Source organism: Tachypleus tridentatus, chromosome 9, assembly GCF_004210375.1.
Source record: "Tachypleus tridentatus isolate NWPU-2018 chromosome 9, ASM421037v1, whole genome shotgun sequence".
Lineage (NCBI taxonomy): Eukaryota > Metazoa > Arthropoda > Merostomata > Xiphosura > Limulidae > Tachypleus > Tachypleus tridentatus.
In genome coordinates this window covers 130489572-130506053 of record NC_134833.1, presented here as the reverse complement: position 1 = coordinate 130506053, position 16482 = coordinate 130489572, and the positions used below count along the sequence as shown (strand labels likewise).

General features: G+C 31.6%; 1 protein-coding gene across 9 annotated transcripts in view; it reads right to left on the bottom strand.

Moving 5' to 3' along the window:
• Positions 1–16482, bottom strand: part of LOC143226386 (uncharacterized) — an 86328-nt gene that overhangs the window by 65121 nt on the left and 4725 nt on the right. The window contains exon 1 of one of the 9 annotated variants that reach the window (XM_076457289.1): positions 15761–15778. The exons of 7 other annotated variants lie outside the window; for them this stretch is intronic. The gene's annotated coding sequence lies outside the window, so the exon portion shown is untranslated. Of the gene's footprint in view, positions 1–4513; positions 4533–15760; positions 15779–16482 lie in introns of those variants that run through there. One more of the 9 variants, XM_076457288.1, reaches the window with a different exon arrangement.

Genomic DNA, 16482 nt, shown 5'->3' with positions numbered 1-16482 from the left:
ATATCAGATTAAGGAAGCCAAGATCAACACACTTAAAAGTATTAAAAACAGTCACATTTAATTTGTACATAACTTTGGGTATTTGTGCCACTGACATTAGGACAAAATGTACTTTAATAACATGAAAGTTTAATGTTCTTTGATGTTATTCAATGCCAATGTTGTTACATGAATTATATATTATTTATACAGTTGTTCACCTGTGTACACAGTATTAACTTTTAGAGTATGACAGTAATATACATTTATTAGATCTGAACTTGTATCTTTGATGCATATACTAGAATATAACCATGAATGCAAAAGAGAACACTATTCAAAGGCAAGTTTGATTAAAATGTACATTCTACTTCTATCTTTTATGTTTGTTTTTAAACTATAAAACATATCTATGCACAAAAATGTAAATGCATTACACAGACATCTTATTAACTGAATTTCCAAAGACTAAGTATTCCCCATACTGTAAATAATGTTTTTAAAATACATTTTATATTGTTTATTAGCATAAGAGCATTAAAACTGCTAATGGACCACTATCAAAATGACACTGTATTTTGAAGGAGGAAATCATTTTTTTTCAATCACACATGGCAACACTACTTACATCTCAATACAATGTTATTCACTGTGTAGCATGAAAAAATAATTACCTGCATGCAAATATTTAAAACTATAAAATCATTCAAACTTTTAAACAAGAAAGTGCAATAAATATGCTCCTAAAAGTTTTGTCATAGATACAAAACCTGGCTTCTTCTGGTATGAACTGACCTGATATCAATATTTGAAATATCTAATACTACAAATCAAAAAATTCAGTTTTTACAGTTTAATCTGTAATTAATCCAGCTATTTGTAATACAGCCTCATTAACTACCAAAAACAAAATGCAAAGTTAATAACCACCTCATAATTATCTTTGCCACCAAAGGTGGACAGAGATTCTGTTTTCATCTGCATGCGCATGTGTGTCAACAAAGTTTCTTGAAAATGACTACACAAATTTGGATGAAAGCTGGTATACATTTGGACCATGACCCAACTTAGAAATTATTACTTTTGGAGGGTCAAGGTTACCAAAAAGAAAATCCTCATCTATTGACATGGAGACTGATTTTTCACATTTTTTTTCTCTGTGAATAACTGAGTCAAAATTAACTGGAATTTGAAGAAACTTTACAGACATATATAGATTATTCCTCATTGTTCTTCCAAAAATGGTCTGTGTCCATTGATAAAAACAGACATACAGACACATTTGCACATTTTGTGAGAACTGGATATGGTCAAAGCTACATATCTGAAGTAAGTACTCTACTGAATGCCCTTCTAGTTAATTTTAAATTGGCAAAGAGCAAAAACAATTTAATAAAAATAAAACAGTGAATATTTCAAACTACCACTTTGAGGTATGTGCAAGAATTTGAAAAGGTTTAATTATTACAAACTTTGACAAATATTTCTTTACATGGGGCATCAGAAGACTTTTAAACTCAAACACCTTTCAATGATGGTGTGTTTTTTGCTGACAATTAGTAAGTTTTATGGTTAAACCATACACTGTACACATAACGGATGTCTTGCACAAAGATCCAGCGATTAAACTAGCTGAACAGCATTAACAGATACAAAAACCTCAACTATAACATTAAAATCCAGTTACAAAATTTACATACAAAAGAAAGTTGTAAAAAATAATAAAAAATTAGTTTTGGTTTGATTCCTCTTTAGTAACTTGTAGAACATCAGTAATATACTGACAATTTTTCTAACAACCACACTTGTCAACATTAATTTTAAGTTAATTGCAAGAAGCAACATACAAGAACACATACAACAGATCACAACAGCTGAAGTTTGTTCTGAGTTCACGATAGCTTAAAACTTGTGTTTTCAGGTTAACGCACCATCAAATATAGCTTATGTCCCATATATACAATATCTCAACTGAATATTACCACACTGTACATGTCAAAACATTGGACGAATGAACAGAAGAACAGGTGGATGCAGTTCATAACTCCTATTTGTATCATTATGCTTTAAGGCTATGAACCTAATATCTGTACAGCTTTTTCCATGCCTTTACAATTTCATTACATGGTGGAGTTATAGTAATATGTTAATTACTGAATACCATTGAAGAATGATAGAATTTAAAAGATCATTTTGTTTGACATGCACACATACATCTTTTGCTTGCTATTTGCAACATTAAAAATTTTAATCATAAAGAACACATGATCTTTTTAATTACCTACTCTCATCAATGATGTTTAATGCAAACTTGCTTAAACACATTACTTATGAAACAAACAGTAAACATAAACTATGGAAAAAAAATACATCTAAATTTCAATAAAAAAAGTTTCAATGTGAAATTACATTCAACAACTGCAGTACATATACAAATGTGCCATCTTTGAGAACATGTAAATTTCTTTTCTACACTACCAGTTATTCCTGAGTCAGCCACTTATTTAAAGCTTATGTATAAACTGTTTCTAATCCAATACTTAGTACTTTATTCAGTAAAATGACTCCTCACTACTACACAAAGGTCTGAAAATAATATTGTCTGCTAAAGATTATGAATATAGTTTTCAATAAAGCTTCAAAAGATTACAATACTGTTATTAAATGCATCCAAAAAGGATGTGGATTTGTTAGTCTCTTATCTTTGAAATGTTTGTTTACGTGTTGTTGTGGTTTACATTGTTATAACTTTCTTAAATAAGCATATTTTTAGCTAAAAAATATTCCATACGATTTTTTTTTTCTTTTTATCAAATATATATCACTGCTTAACAAAACAAATATATAAATTTTGAAAGAAAACAAACATACATAAATTTTGACTGTACTGTATTTTGTGAATGATCCCCTCAAAAATACATGGTAACAAAAGACCATTTAACTCATAAACATCCCCCTATCACCCTGAACAAATATTAAAAATATGTAAAAATTTAAATTTCTATGTTAAGTACAGACCTTCACGTTATTACATGTGCATTTCCTTTCCAACAAAATATTTAAAAAATCACAAAGTAAACCAATCCAAAAGTTCATAACATAAATGAAAGAAAATCAAAGATAAGTCATCTTGGCTTCCAAAGTTTAAACCATTTAATCCTTAATATTTCAGACTCTCCACTTCATCACTAAAATGCTCATGAAGACTATTCAAATGCACAAACTACAAGTCCACAAATTCCTTCACACTTTTGAAAAACAAGTTTGAAGAGGTCTCTCCCTGTAATTTAAAGCTGGTAAAAGTTTCTTAACCTGTGTCTACACTCTAACACACTGATGTATTGGGGGGGGTACAAAAATTAAACTGCACACATTACTCTCATTAATTCCATCAAATAACCTTTTATTCTTACACCTAAAATTTATATACATACACACATAAAGCCAAGTATTTTTTCTTCTTTTCATCTTAAACATTGAACACAGGATTTGGGGCTTATTAACAATGACAAATTTCTTTTTTTCTCCCACTACATCAATGTTCACCTCATATAACAAAGATCCTTTCCAAACTACCTTAGCCAAATACATAAATTTATGTTCTCTATATTAAAATGCATTTTCAAAGTTCTCATATTAATGACTTGTTTTTATACTGTTTACCACTAGCTGGATCTACATGTGGAGCTGAACAGGTACTGGTATTTCTTAATCAATTAAATTTGGTCAATTGTTTATTATGATGTTTCTCAAACTATGGTACATACACACAATTAAAAATAAAATTGGGTTGCCTTCCCTTTAGTCAGCACTTCAAAAAAAAAAAGTTGATGTCAGGTGCTGTCAGCCAGTTACCTTTCCTCTGGCTAACAATTAAATGTTAGTGACTGGCTGACAGACAGCCTTAATAGCTTTGCCATAACAAAGACAGTGTGAACAACTTTGGTGGTGGTATTTTAGTTACTGTGATGTGATAGTTGGAATAATCAAAAATTATAACAACTGGAAACATTAATTTTGATTAGTTGATTATCTTCATGACAATCAATATAAATGAATTTTTTAATAATCAACTGTTGAAATAATCAAAAACAGTAATAACCAGAAACACTAATGTTGGTTGTTTGGTTTATGTGGCACTAAGAAATGTAATCTATATCCACAGGCAATTAATTATAATACCTAGCTCCATTACATATTGCAGCATACAGAGTAATTTTATGGTTATAACATTCAGAGTAAGGTACTAACAAAAAATTATAACAAGTAAAATTTTAATATCAAATACACAGGGATTAATTGCAATATTAATTATAATTTTTCAGGTAACACATAAGAGCCCCTATAACCAAGTCAGAGACCCACTAGTAATATGACAAATAGTGCAGAGAAATATGTTTATGATGGTTTACGGTTAAAACCCTTAAGGTTGTTTTCAATAAGAGAAACATTACAATGGAATTGAAGGAAAAAATGTTTTCCTTTCTTCAATATTTTGGCAAACAGATGAGAAAAGTTATGAACCACTACTTACACAAATATACCTTATGTTCTCCAACCAAATGCCATAAAATGGGAGGCCATATAGTTGTTCTAAAGAAGAGAAAAAACCTGTAACACTAACAACCAAGACATTTAATGCCAACACACCCTACAGGTATTCTAACCAAGTGCCTTGCACAAAGTTTCACTATAACATATTAGCAAATACAGATAAACTTTTGACACCAAAGATAAACAGTCACTACTATTTACTTTTATTACATCCTTAACAATACTGAAAAACTAAACTTAAAGAACCTTTGTGAACCTGACGATGACCGAAGAAGGTCGAAACGTTGTTCGCTCTTCTATGTAAAATATTTTCTCAACCCAAACGAGCCGTTTTTGCATATAAATTTCTCAACAAGTGGGTTTCTCGACATCACTGATTATTCATATATCTGTGGGTGGTATATAAATATACCCTGCATTTCTACCACCTTGTATTACAATTTATTCTGACATTGTCAATTATTCCTATATACAGTTTACACTTAACACATGATCAAGAAAGTCATTAAGTTGATGTCATTCCAACCACCCTTGTTCCTTGTCATTATAATGTGATCACACTTCATGATAATGAGAAACCCATTCGAAGTAAAAATGTATCTCAAGAAGACTGATATGGGTATTAGAATTTTTATTAAAATAAAGTAGAGAACATTGTTTCAAACTTCTTCAGTTATCTTCAGATTAACAAAGAGAGTTTCCAACTCACCATTGCCAGGTACATCTTAGAGACAAGAGTGTGAATGGGTACACAATTGTAGGGGGCATTGCAGTATACGTTTGGTTATTAATTAGTATAGGTATAAAGGTGTTTAATTTTGGTTTGAGTTATTGTATAAGTAGGGTTTCTTTGATTTTGCATTTATTTCCCCACTTAGCATCTGTGTGATTTCTATGGTTATTTTGTGTTATTTGACTTGCAGTGTTCAAAAAGGTGTGAAGATTTTTTTGTGTTCTTAGTATGAACTTTAGTTTTATACCTGGTTTTTGAATAAATTTGGTATTTACTAGAATACTGTGTTTTGTTACAAGTTTTTTTCCAAATTTTGGTTATTTTTTGTTGTTGATATCAGTAATATATGGTATGCAGCAATTTAAAGTTTTGTAGTTTCTTGAGATCTTTTTTTGTTTATTTGTTGTTGACCGTGTTGTTAATCTAGGTGTGTATGTGTGTGTATAATTTTTCAATGGCTTTTGAAGGAAATTTGCTGATTTTGATGAGGTGTTTTATTTTGTTGAATTCATCATTAATTTTTCTGGGTGAACATAGTTTTGTGGCTGTGTTGTGTGGCTTGGTTTCTTAATATGTTGAGTTTTTGTTTTGTTTCATGTGCTGAGTCCCAGGAAATGTATGGTCCAGTATGGGTTATTTTTCTGTGGATTTCTGTTTTGAATTATGTGTATAAAGGAATATAAAGGAACACCTTCACACTTATACTAATTAGTAATGCCCACTGCAATCCCATACCTGTTTACACTCTTGTCCCTAAGATATGTGCCCAACAATGGTCAACTGTGAACTCTCTTTGTTAACCTGAAGATGGCCTAAGAAGTTTGAAACATTGTTCTCTACTTTATTTTAATAAACATTTCAGTACCTATACCAGCCATCTTCAGGTCACTTGTTCTGTCCATGAGAAACACTGCTGTAATGCTACTCATTGTACATGAATGAAGACAGCCGTGTCTTACAATGGTACTTCAAGTGGTATCTTGAGGTAATGGCCTCCTCAGATATTAAATATTCAGTACTGCCTTGGAAAAAAAAAATATCTTGTTTAACTTCTTGTTATTAAACAGAACTATCCCACTGCTCTAAGGTTAACTCAGTTTCATCTAAATATACTATAAATGCATGCATTTTGCCAAACAACCTACAGTATATACTAACATTCCCTCTACCCCTGCACAAATGTATTTGATTTAGCTAGGCATGTACATCTTGGAAGAAACACCAAGTTTTTTAATGATTATATCAAATGCTGTATAGATTACACTACAAATCCATGTGACTACCACAGACCTTCAGCAAATAAAATTATTTCACAACAGTTTTGAAATGACTCCTGGATATTCATTGCCTTACTTGCCCATGTATAATGCTGTTTAGCCATAATAAAGAGAAACAAGAGGGAATCCTCAGTACCTTCAGCACATTAAATTCTTTTAAGTAGGCTTACTAAAGTAATCTGTAAGGCCTTGGGCATGGTCAAACACACCAGTCAAAAAGATTTGACCTCCTTTAGTCCAAAACTGTGATCAAGTTTCAAATAACTCAAGAAAGGACAAAGATACCAGTTAAAAATCTGTACTTGAAAAACTCATTTTATTAGCCATGGCTAAAAACAGGATCAAGTGTGCTCTTCCTTTGTACAGATAACAAAACAGTGAATGTCAGAGAAGCCCCAGATTGATCCCAAATATGTTTTGAATACTAGATTCCTGAAAAGTTACACTAATATGTCAAGATGAACATTATATAATTGAGAAAGTAGGCTTTAAAATGCTGTGCAACCAATTTTTAGTACTACTATAAATTAATATGAACTCATGATACAAAGAATTTCACTGTTTTAATAGCTGTGGAACCATAAAAAGCAAAACTACAACATTACCACAAAAAATTGTTTCATACAAGGAACAAACATTACTGTCACAATTAAGAAGATTAATATAAAACGTCTGATATGTATTTAGACCTTCAAAGCCAATACAACCACACAACAGACAAACTACATTTGAATCAAGCTAAAACTACTAGTTATAAGGTCCAGTGTTCATGCACCATGATATACATTTGAGAAACAGCTATATATCCTGAAGCCCAACTCAAAGAACTCAAAATCAGGAAATATATGCTTGAAAAACACACAACTCCTGCAATACTAAACATGTCCTTGAAATGTGAGATTCATTCAAAGAAGTATAAATTACTGGGTATCAAATTCTGAAAAAGCCATAAATTCATGACCTCATACATCAAATATGAGACAGAAATGATCAGCTTTCAGAATTGTAACATAAATCCTACCAACCTTCTAGCTAGAGCCACACAACATCTCAGCTGATCAGAAAACAATATCACAGGAAACTTTCTACACAAAGAACAAACCCTCCAGAGAGTCCCCATAGCTTTGATTTATTTTGAAAAACAAAAGCATCTTCCTTTCTACTGGTAGTTTGCTTACTATTGTGTGATAATGATCAAACTCTAATGTTTTAATTCCTCTATTTATTAATTTACAAAATTTGTTTGAAATAAAAATTTGATGTGAACACATTTCTTAAAATCACATCTAGTTGCAACAACAACAAAATCACAGTAATAGTATTATGGTTTAAATGCTATCACATAACTATAATTCTAACCACACACGTCCTCTTTCAGAATTAGATTTTAAGTAGCTTCATATAGAGAAGACGACAATAATTTAACCACAACATACAAACATGCAAGAATCAAGCAGAGAGCTAAAAGACATAACATTTAATGATGTCCAATCTCAGTACCCACAATTCATATACAAAACAATGTATACAGTCCTATGCCAAATATTTAAACATACAGGTATCTTTCTTTACAGTACACTGCACTACGCATGAAAATCTCACACAATACAGGTATGCACGTATATTTACATAGAAGTTTAGCCAAATCACCTAACATTGGCAAAATTTCAGCTTTCTCATCAGGAGTCATGAATATATCTATACTTACTCTGACCTACTTTAACAATTATCAAACTTCATTAATTCAAGGCATTTAAGTTAATTCCTACCTTATCCATTAATGCACACTTTTTTTCTACATGATTTAAGTAAATGTTTGTCAGGGTTGTTTTTAAACATAGAATACATTACAATCTTCTTATGAGTTAATTTTCAAGCAATGATAATAAAATAATTCCACAATAATAAAATAATTCAAATGATAATAAAATAAAACAATTCAATGATAATAAAATAATTCAAATGTCATAAGCACTTAAAATTAAGAAATGCAAATTTAATGTTCAACTGAAACAATCCACACACTAAATTAATTAATAAGTAACTGAGATGATTTAAACAAATATTTTAATGTTTTAATTTACAAGCTACAAATTGATTATTTAAAAAAAACCATACAATTTGATAAAACTGTTGATTTAGAAGCACCACAGTTTGGTATTCTTAGACTTTCAAACAAATTTTCAATTTTAGAGAATAAAAGTGCAAAGATCTCATAAAGCATTGTGTATTAAAAAAAGGAGCAAAATTTAACAATAATCTGACCAGAATACACTAGCATTAAATCAGTTTTACATAGGTAGCAGTAGATGTTCAATTGTATTCACTTCCTGTGTAGTAATATTAGAATAACAGGTTTTACGTTATGCATGATGGTGTATGGCCAAGACATACAAGTAACATTATAAATCCATGTTCTTCATAACAGTTTCAAAACCAAAAATAAAGTTAACATATTTATAAGTAATGAATGAAAATTAAAATGAAAGTCAAAAACTAAATAATTCAAACTATTTTAGAACATATTTTTTCATATACTAACTGATAACAACTATAGAAATGAGGAACAAGAAGGCAAGTAGATTTACAGGTACTGACATTTTCCAATGTTACATGTGTAACTAATAAATCAATCATTACATTTAAGTCATGACTCCACACTAAATCAACTTAATGACATTTGGGTGAATATACTTAAAACTGGCAGTTTAAATAAAATGAAAACATATTACAAATGATGTATACAATAATAGCCACACATTGTTAAGATTTGGTAATACAGCCTGTTAAGAGAAATAGAATATTTTTCTTGCACCATTGTAAAATGTAATACATGCTACTTACTCATAAATGAACTCAGTAGCTTAAAGAGGGAGCTTCCTAAAACAATGCATTTGTTTATTAGCTAGGCAAGCTAGGGGAGATGTTTAACAAACAAAGGTTTTCAAAGTTAAAACAACTATAAAAACTACCTACAATTGTTTTCCAGTCCTATGCCATATTTAATATACAATTCAACTATCTTATATTCTTAAATAAACCAGATGTACTTCTTTATTATGTTTCAAAAGTAAATAAAGTTCCAAATTATGAATAACAAATATTTGTATTTCTTGCTTTGAAGTTCATGTGTCATGCTGTGCTGTAGTCTACAGAATGAATAATTCTTCTTGTGATTCTCGGTATGTACATTTTACTAGCATTATGGCAGTACAAATTGCAATGTTAAGCTTCCTTTACATGATGTCACCATAATGTCTACTGACTGACTAACATTCAACACATTAGTGTAGTGTTGCACAAATTTTTTGAGTCAGGGGCCACAAACAGACTTCTTGTAACCATTAGGGGCCACAAAAAAGTGAAGATTAAAATCGTCCCACAGTTGTTTCACACATGATGGACACCACGTTTAAGAACACACAAATAATGATTACATCAAAGAGTTTGCACATTATTCTAAGAAATGTTATGATACGTCAACTGTCACAAAGGCAGTGCAATGGATGGTGCTGCATGTCATTTACGAGCTTAGAAATGTCCAGCTTGATGTTTGACGTTGAAAAACGCAAGACTGCTTCCAGATGATCATCAGTCAGCTGATTACAAGTGTTGTTTTTGTTCATTTTCATATGCGAGAAAGCCTGTTCGCAGCAGTACATGTTGCCAAACATGCTGATGAAGACAATTGTGTTCTCTTTCAGATCAGCAAATGTATCAGGCAACATTTTGTAAAAGTCAAGCAAACTGTTTTCTTGGTAAATAGCACACAGTTCATCATATGCCTGGAGATCAGTAAGTTTGAGCTGATATTCTGCTGACAAGTCATCCACTGACAAACTGAATGGATCAGCAAAATGTTTCATCAAGAATCTGCATTGGTCAAAGTCATGAAACCATGAGTTGAAGAACTGAATCAAGGTATCTAGCTTCCCAACATAAACTTGTGTGTCAATGTCCTGATTCTTCTGTAGCTGTTACTGAAAATTGGGAAAGTGCATGAAGTTGCCTGATGCTGCTTGCTGCTGGAACAACTGCAACTTTGTCCTGAAAGCTGAGACGTGATTTGCAAGCTGACAGACAAGCTGATTTATTTTCTTGCAACTTCAAATTCAGATCATTCAAGTGTTGTGTCATGTCGACCAGAAAGGTCAAATCAGCTTACCATGCTGGATCAGTCATGGAAATCACTTCTGTGTCTTTGTTCTTGCTTCTGAGGAATTCCATCACCTCATCAATCAACTTCCAGAATCTTCTGAGCATCTTCCCTTGACTCAGCCAGCATACTTCACAGTGATACACAAGGCACCATAGTCTGAATCAATTTATTCAAGACTTTGAAACTGATGGTGATTGAGCCCTCATGATTTGATGAAATTAATGGTGTTCGTCACTAATGCCATCAATGCCTGAAAAGCAAGTTCTTTACTGCACAGGTTCTGTTGGTGAATAATACAGTGCAACTTCACTAACTATCTGTTCTACTTTTCTCGATGCTTCATCAACAGTGCTACCAACCTGTTACTTTCTCCGGTCTTGGCTGGTGCTCCATCAGTTGTAACACTTACCAGTTTCATGAAATCTAATGAAACACTACTACACAGTTGTACTGTCTCCTCGAATAGAGCAGACCTAGTTGTCTGACCATTCATGGAACCCATGCTGATTAGTTCCTCTGTGATATTGAATGATAACGACACACCATGAACAAAAACTAGTACCTGTGTTGTTGAACTGATGTCAGTCAACTTGTCTGCTGCCAAAGGGAAGTAAACAAAGTTGGCTGCTTTATTTGTAAGCTGCCTTGTCACGTCTGCTGAGAGGTGTGAAATTCTTCGTTGAACTGTCATACGATTCAAAGCCACCGTCTGTAACTTGCAAACTGCTTCTGGACACAACTTTTTCAATGCATTAATCATTCGTTGCTTTACAAAATCACCATCAGTGAACGGTCGACCAGATTTCGGTATCATCAACGAAATATCATAACTGACGTCACATGCTGCACCTAAATCTGCTAACTGCTTTAAGAAAATGTTCTGCTGGTGATTCAGCAACTGCTGCAGAAATTCAATCTCAGTGTTCGTTCATCACCAACAACGTTGTGGAAATCTTTATGCTTCGACTCATAATGACACTTTATATTGGATACCTTCACCACCACTTCTGTCAAATGACACAGCAGACAAATCATGTTCTTTTGTTGAACAAAACAGTATTGCACAGTCCAATCAGCATAAAACTACCAATTTTCGTTGTCAACTTTTCTTCTACTATTAGCTGCCATTTTTGTTATAAAATAATATCAAAATAGGGCTTGTAAGTAAATCTTGAAGAACAATTGGAACGCGTGAGATTTCGAATTACGGAAATATTACGTCATTGCGACAATGATTAAATGTTTATGCATTAATGAGATTTGCTTATTAAATTTTCTTTATTGCTCGACATAAATATAAAACAATCCAGTATCTAACCTAATGCACATTCTTGTATAGCGCTTAATCTTTGTGTAGGTGTGAACTCTCTATGTTTGACTTTCCTGTTGGACATCGTGGGCCACTCGGCGACTTGTTGCGGGCCGGACTTTGTGCACCACTGCATTAGTGCATAGTAGTGCAAATGGTTAAAACAGGTGATCATGAAAGAAAGATTCCTCCAGATAGCCTTTGACCCTGTTTTGGGGATATAATACAATACTAGCCCTTTATCTTAAATGCATATATTGTGTTTTATTTCTGTGGATCAATTTCCTTAATAGAATGAGTACTCAATAAGCTGTTCTAATTACTTTACACAAATAGGCATTCAACAAATAATCCTATCATGCAATTACAAATATGTTTAATTGAAGACTTGGAATAAATAATGGTTTTACATTTACCTCAAAAATACCTCTTACAAATAACATTCAATTTACTAGCTTTTTATATAGTTCTCCACCAGTATGGGTCCACATATTACATCATACTGATGTGCTTTGTGTGTCTGCTTGTTGCAACTCTCAATATAAATAACTGACAACAAAAATTGAATGAAACCATACATTTTATATATAAACATGCCACAATATTTAGTGGGATTAATTGCAATAATAATGGTCTTATAGCTCAAACTTTCTTGACTCATGACCCTGTCATCAACAAAATCATTTACTCAGCAGAAAGTTGGTGCCTAAAATGTTTTGAAAAATGTACACTTGCTGATCAACAAAACATACTGTTTGAACAAAGCTATTCAAATTGATGAGCATGGAAAGTAAGAATGAGTTCCGTACTGGAAAAAACTTTCCAAAATATAATTGTAATGGTTTCTACAATATTCACTTTTTCTACCAATTAAAAAATTATAAAATCTACTTCTAAAGCTATGACACAGAAAACAAAGTTTTTAGCTACTTGTATCAATAGTAGTACTAATAATGTATGAGAAAACAATAGAAGTATATAACTATTCATTTTGTACAAAGATAACCCACAAAAACAACTTTAATTATGTGACATAAGCATTTATGACAGCAACCTCATTCAACTTCACTCTTATGCAACAATAATATATTACATGAAAATTGACATCTTACTAGAAAGTCCATTTAAATACTTAATAAACAGTATAACAAATTTGCTTTCCATACAGTCAGTCATGGTGTGGATAACTTAATATTTTACACCATAGTGGACATTAATTCATCTTGAATGTATCAGTTCATACACAATGTCTTGGTACATCCTCAAAGTATTTACCTTATATCAAAAGACATATCTTCATTTATTAGCACTGTATGTAGATTACATTAATTATGCTGTTTTATGTATGATAATTATGTTTATGATTTCATAAAAAAAGTTTCATGCTCTAGTAACAAGAATTGTAACATACAAGTCAGACTTTTCAAACAGACAAAAGAACTCAAATCATTATTTCAAACATAGAGATTAATACTGTGTCACAGTAAAGGTATATTTAACCAGACTTGTAAACTATTTGAGGTTTAATATGTTAATGAAAAAACCATTCACAGCAAAGTGTTAGTTAACCCAACAAAATGTATAAAAAATTTCTGCAAAGAAACTTTTGTTAATAATATTTCTACACAATTATCTAAATACAAATGATTGACTTGTTACTTACAAATAAAAAAAAATCATGTTACAACTCAGAACAATTAAATGGAGATTAATCCTAGATTATAAAACCTATCATGTAATTAAACAAACTTGCACAATTACTCATAACAGAATAAAGATCTTGAGAAATCTACAGGTCATGCAAGGAAACTTATGCAATCATTCTCAAGTTATTCTAGTCTGGGTCTTCATAAAACTGCATTGTACCTGCATAAACATACATAAGCAGTTTCACAGCAAGTCAGAGCCTTGAGAAATCTATACTGTACTGGAATCAAATATAGGACCTCTGGTTCACATTAGTATTCAAAGAAATTCTGCAACTGAGCCATTAAGATTCAAGCTAAAAGCATAGACCTTTCATAGTATGATATACTATGTCATATTTTGGAGTGTAAAACTCCAGATAGTTTGTTTACATTCTTGAACCAACAGCTGTGGAAAACAATCTTCCCTTAGATCACTGCATATCTCCACACTGATATCAAAATACTTACCAGTCACCAATTTCATATCCTAAACTCAATTAACATTTGTAGTATCACACAACATAGTCAACAGTTAATCCAAAATGCTGCATCCATGTTTCATTATGTTAACTTACAATCCCTATAAACTGAGAGCATATCAAAAACTCCAAAAATTTGCTTTATGTTTACATTTTAGAATCAATGGTTGCAAAAAGCAATCTGCCCTAATCAAAGGTTTAATCCTGAACCTTAAGCCACAATAATGTATTATGAAAGATGACTTAGAACTTCTTCAAGTGCTAAATAACAGCATTCTATCAGGATTATAAGGTGTTTTACTATGTTATTTATTAATGTGCCAGTACTCATTGTTAGAAGAATAGAAGGAAAAAAAGAGCAAAATAAATTACTGTATTATAATGATAGATTCCAAACTAAAGTAACTGTACATTAAAATAAGGAAATAGGTTTCATGGTCATAAAGAGATTGAGAACATTGTATTTAAATGACTTTGAAATCTTGATACATTGTTATAATACATCATAATGTCCAAGTGTGCTTTATCTGATGAATTTGCATCTTGACCATAGCCCTAGAGCACATTTTCCACTGCAAAAGGCTTTGTTTAAGGCTGTTATGTTTAAAGCACACAATTCCTCCTTGGTTGCTTTCCAAATCAATCTGGAATACAAGAATAGTGGTTCCTCAGTGCCTTGTTTCAACAGTATGATTGTACAGAATTGTGCAAGCAACTTTGACAGGTATGTCTTCATGTGGGATACCATGAATATCAATTTATTCTTCAACTACTTAAGATATGCAATTATTGAAGAAAAGGTATGACTGAAAGTCTTGTCTTGCTGAACCAATACTCCAGTTGGCTTTATTTCCAGGTAAAGATCCTTCTTTTTTATGTTGTACATGGATGGGTCCTGCCACTGATTTTTGTGGATTCTCACCAGTTATAAGAAGCTGCACTTTTCTTACCATAACTAGAACAATTTATTGCAGCTTTGTTTCTGGATGATCTCAATACCAGAATTTGGTCTGTGTTATTTTGCCTTCTTATACACTTAAACATTGGAGATATTCCCACCTTGGAAATTGTAAATCCCCACTCTCAGTGATGTCGAGAAACCCACTTGTTGAGAAATTTATATGCAAAAACGGCTCGTTTGGGTTGAGAAAATATTTTACATAGAAGAGCGAACAACGTTTCGACCTTCTTCGGTCATCGTCAGAAAAACTATAAAAACTGATTATATATACACAAGTTCAGATTTGTTCTTTTTTATTACATGGTACATAATAAAATACCTTTAAGGTAATCTTATAATGATAATACTCAGTTAAACCATTTAACATGTACATTTGATTTGAGGCTTTAAAAATTATAATTGCTTTCTCTATAATGTACAACTAAAGCTTATTTGATTTAGGAAAAACACAATTAACATGTTAGATATTCTACCCATAAATAGTCTGAATAGTGAAATGAAAAGACTGGAAATGCAGTTTTGAATGTTTGGAATAGTAAGTTTAAGTTTCAGATGTTTAAATCCAAACCAGTTCTTTCAATGTTTTGTTATTATTATTATTATTTTACTGTTAATAATTACCTTGTGCAACTTGCCTGACAGTTTTATTCACTTTTGGAACAAGGTTTTTTTTTTTTTTCTTTCTCTCTCTCTCTTTTTTTTGAAAAGGTATATACATGTAAAGAAATATATTTTAATTGATGAGACAAGTTTTAATGGTTGTACTGGTTAGTGGATAATAACCTTGATAAGCCAAATAACACATCACACTGCTTATCTTTATGCTTTTTATAATATTATGAATTACAACATAAATACTAAAAATGGTCAATAAAATAGTCAAATTAAGTTCATCTGGAAAATGACCTAAAAAAGTTGAAATGTTCTCTGCTTCATTAGAAGTGTTAGTACCCATACCAGCCATCTTGAGATACAGGGTATCATACTTGTGTTAAACTGATTTTTTAATGTACATGTTTTCCTATCATCATGAATAATTTAGATAATGTGTAATACAGATGGAAATCTGCTTAACAGCATGAATGAAAGAAAAATAAATCTTGGAATAGTGGTTTATACATATTCATATATATCAATCAAGCCATCAATCCAGCAGTGTGTTGCTATGGGCAAAGGTAATAGAACTTAATGGTGCATTTATAGACAAATTTATTATAAGATAAAAGAGGTTATTTTTATACACCTGTTAAACCTCATGTGGAACACTAAGCAGTTTTGATCTCCTTACCTAGAGAACATACTGAAATTATTGGAAAAATTGCACACAAATGCTATACAAGGAA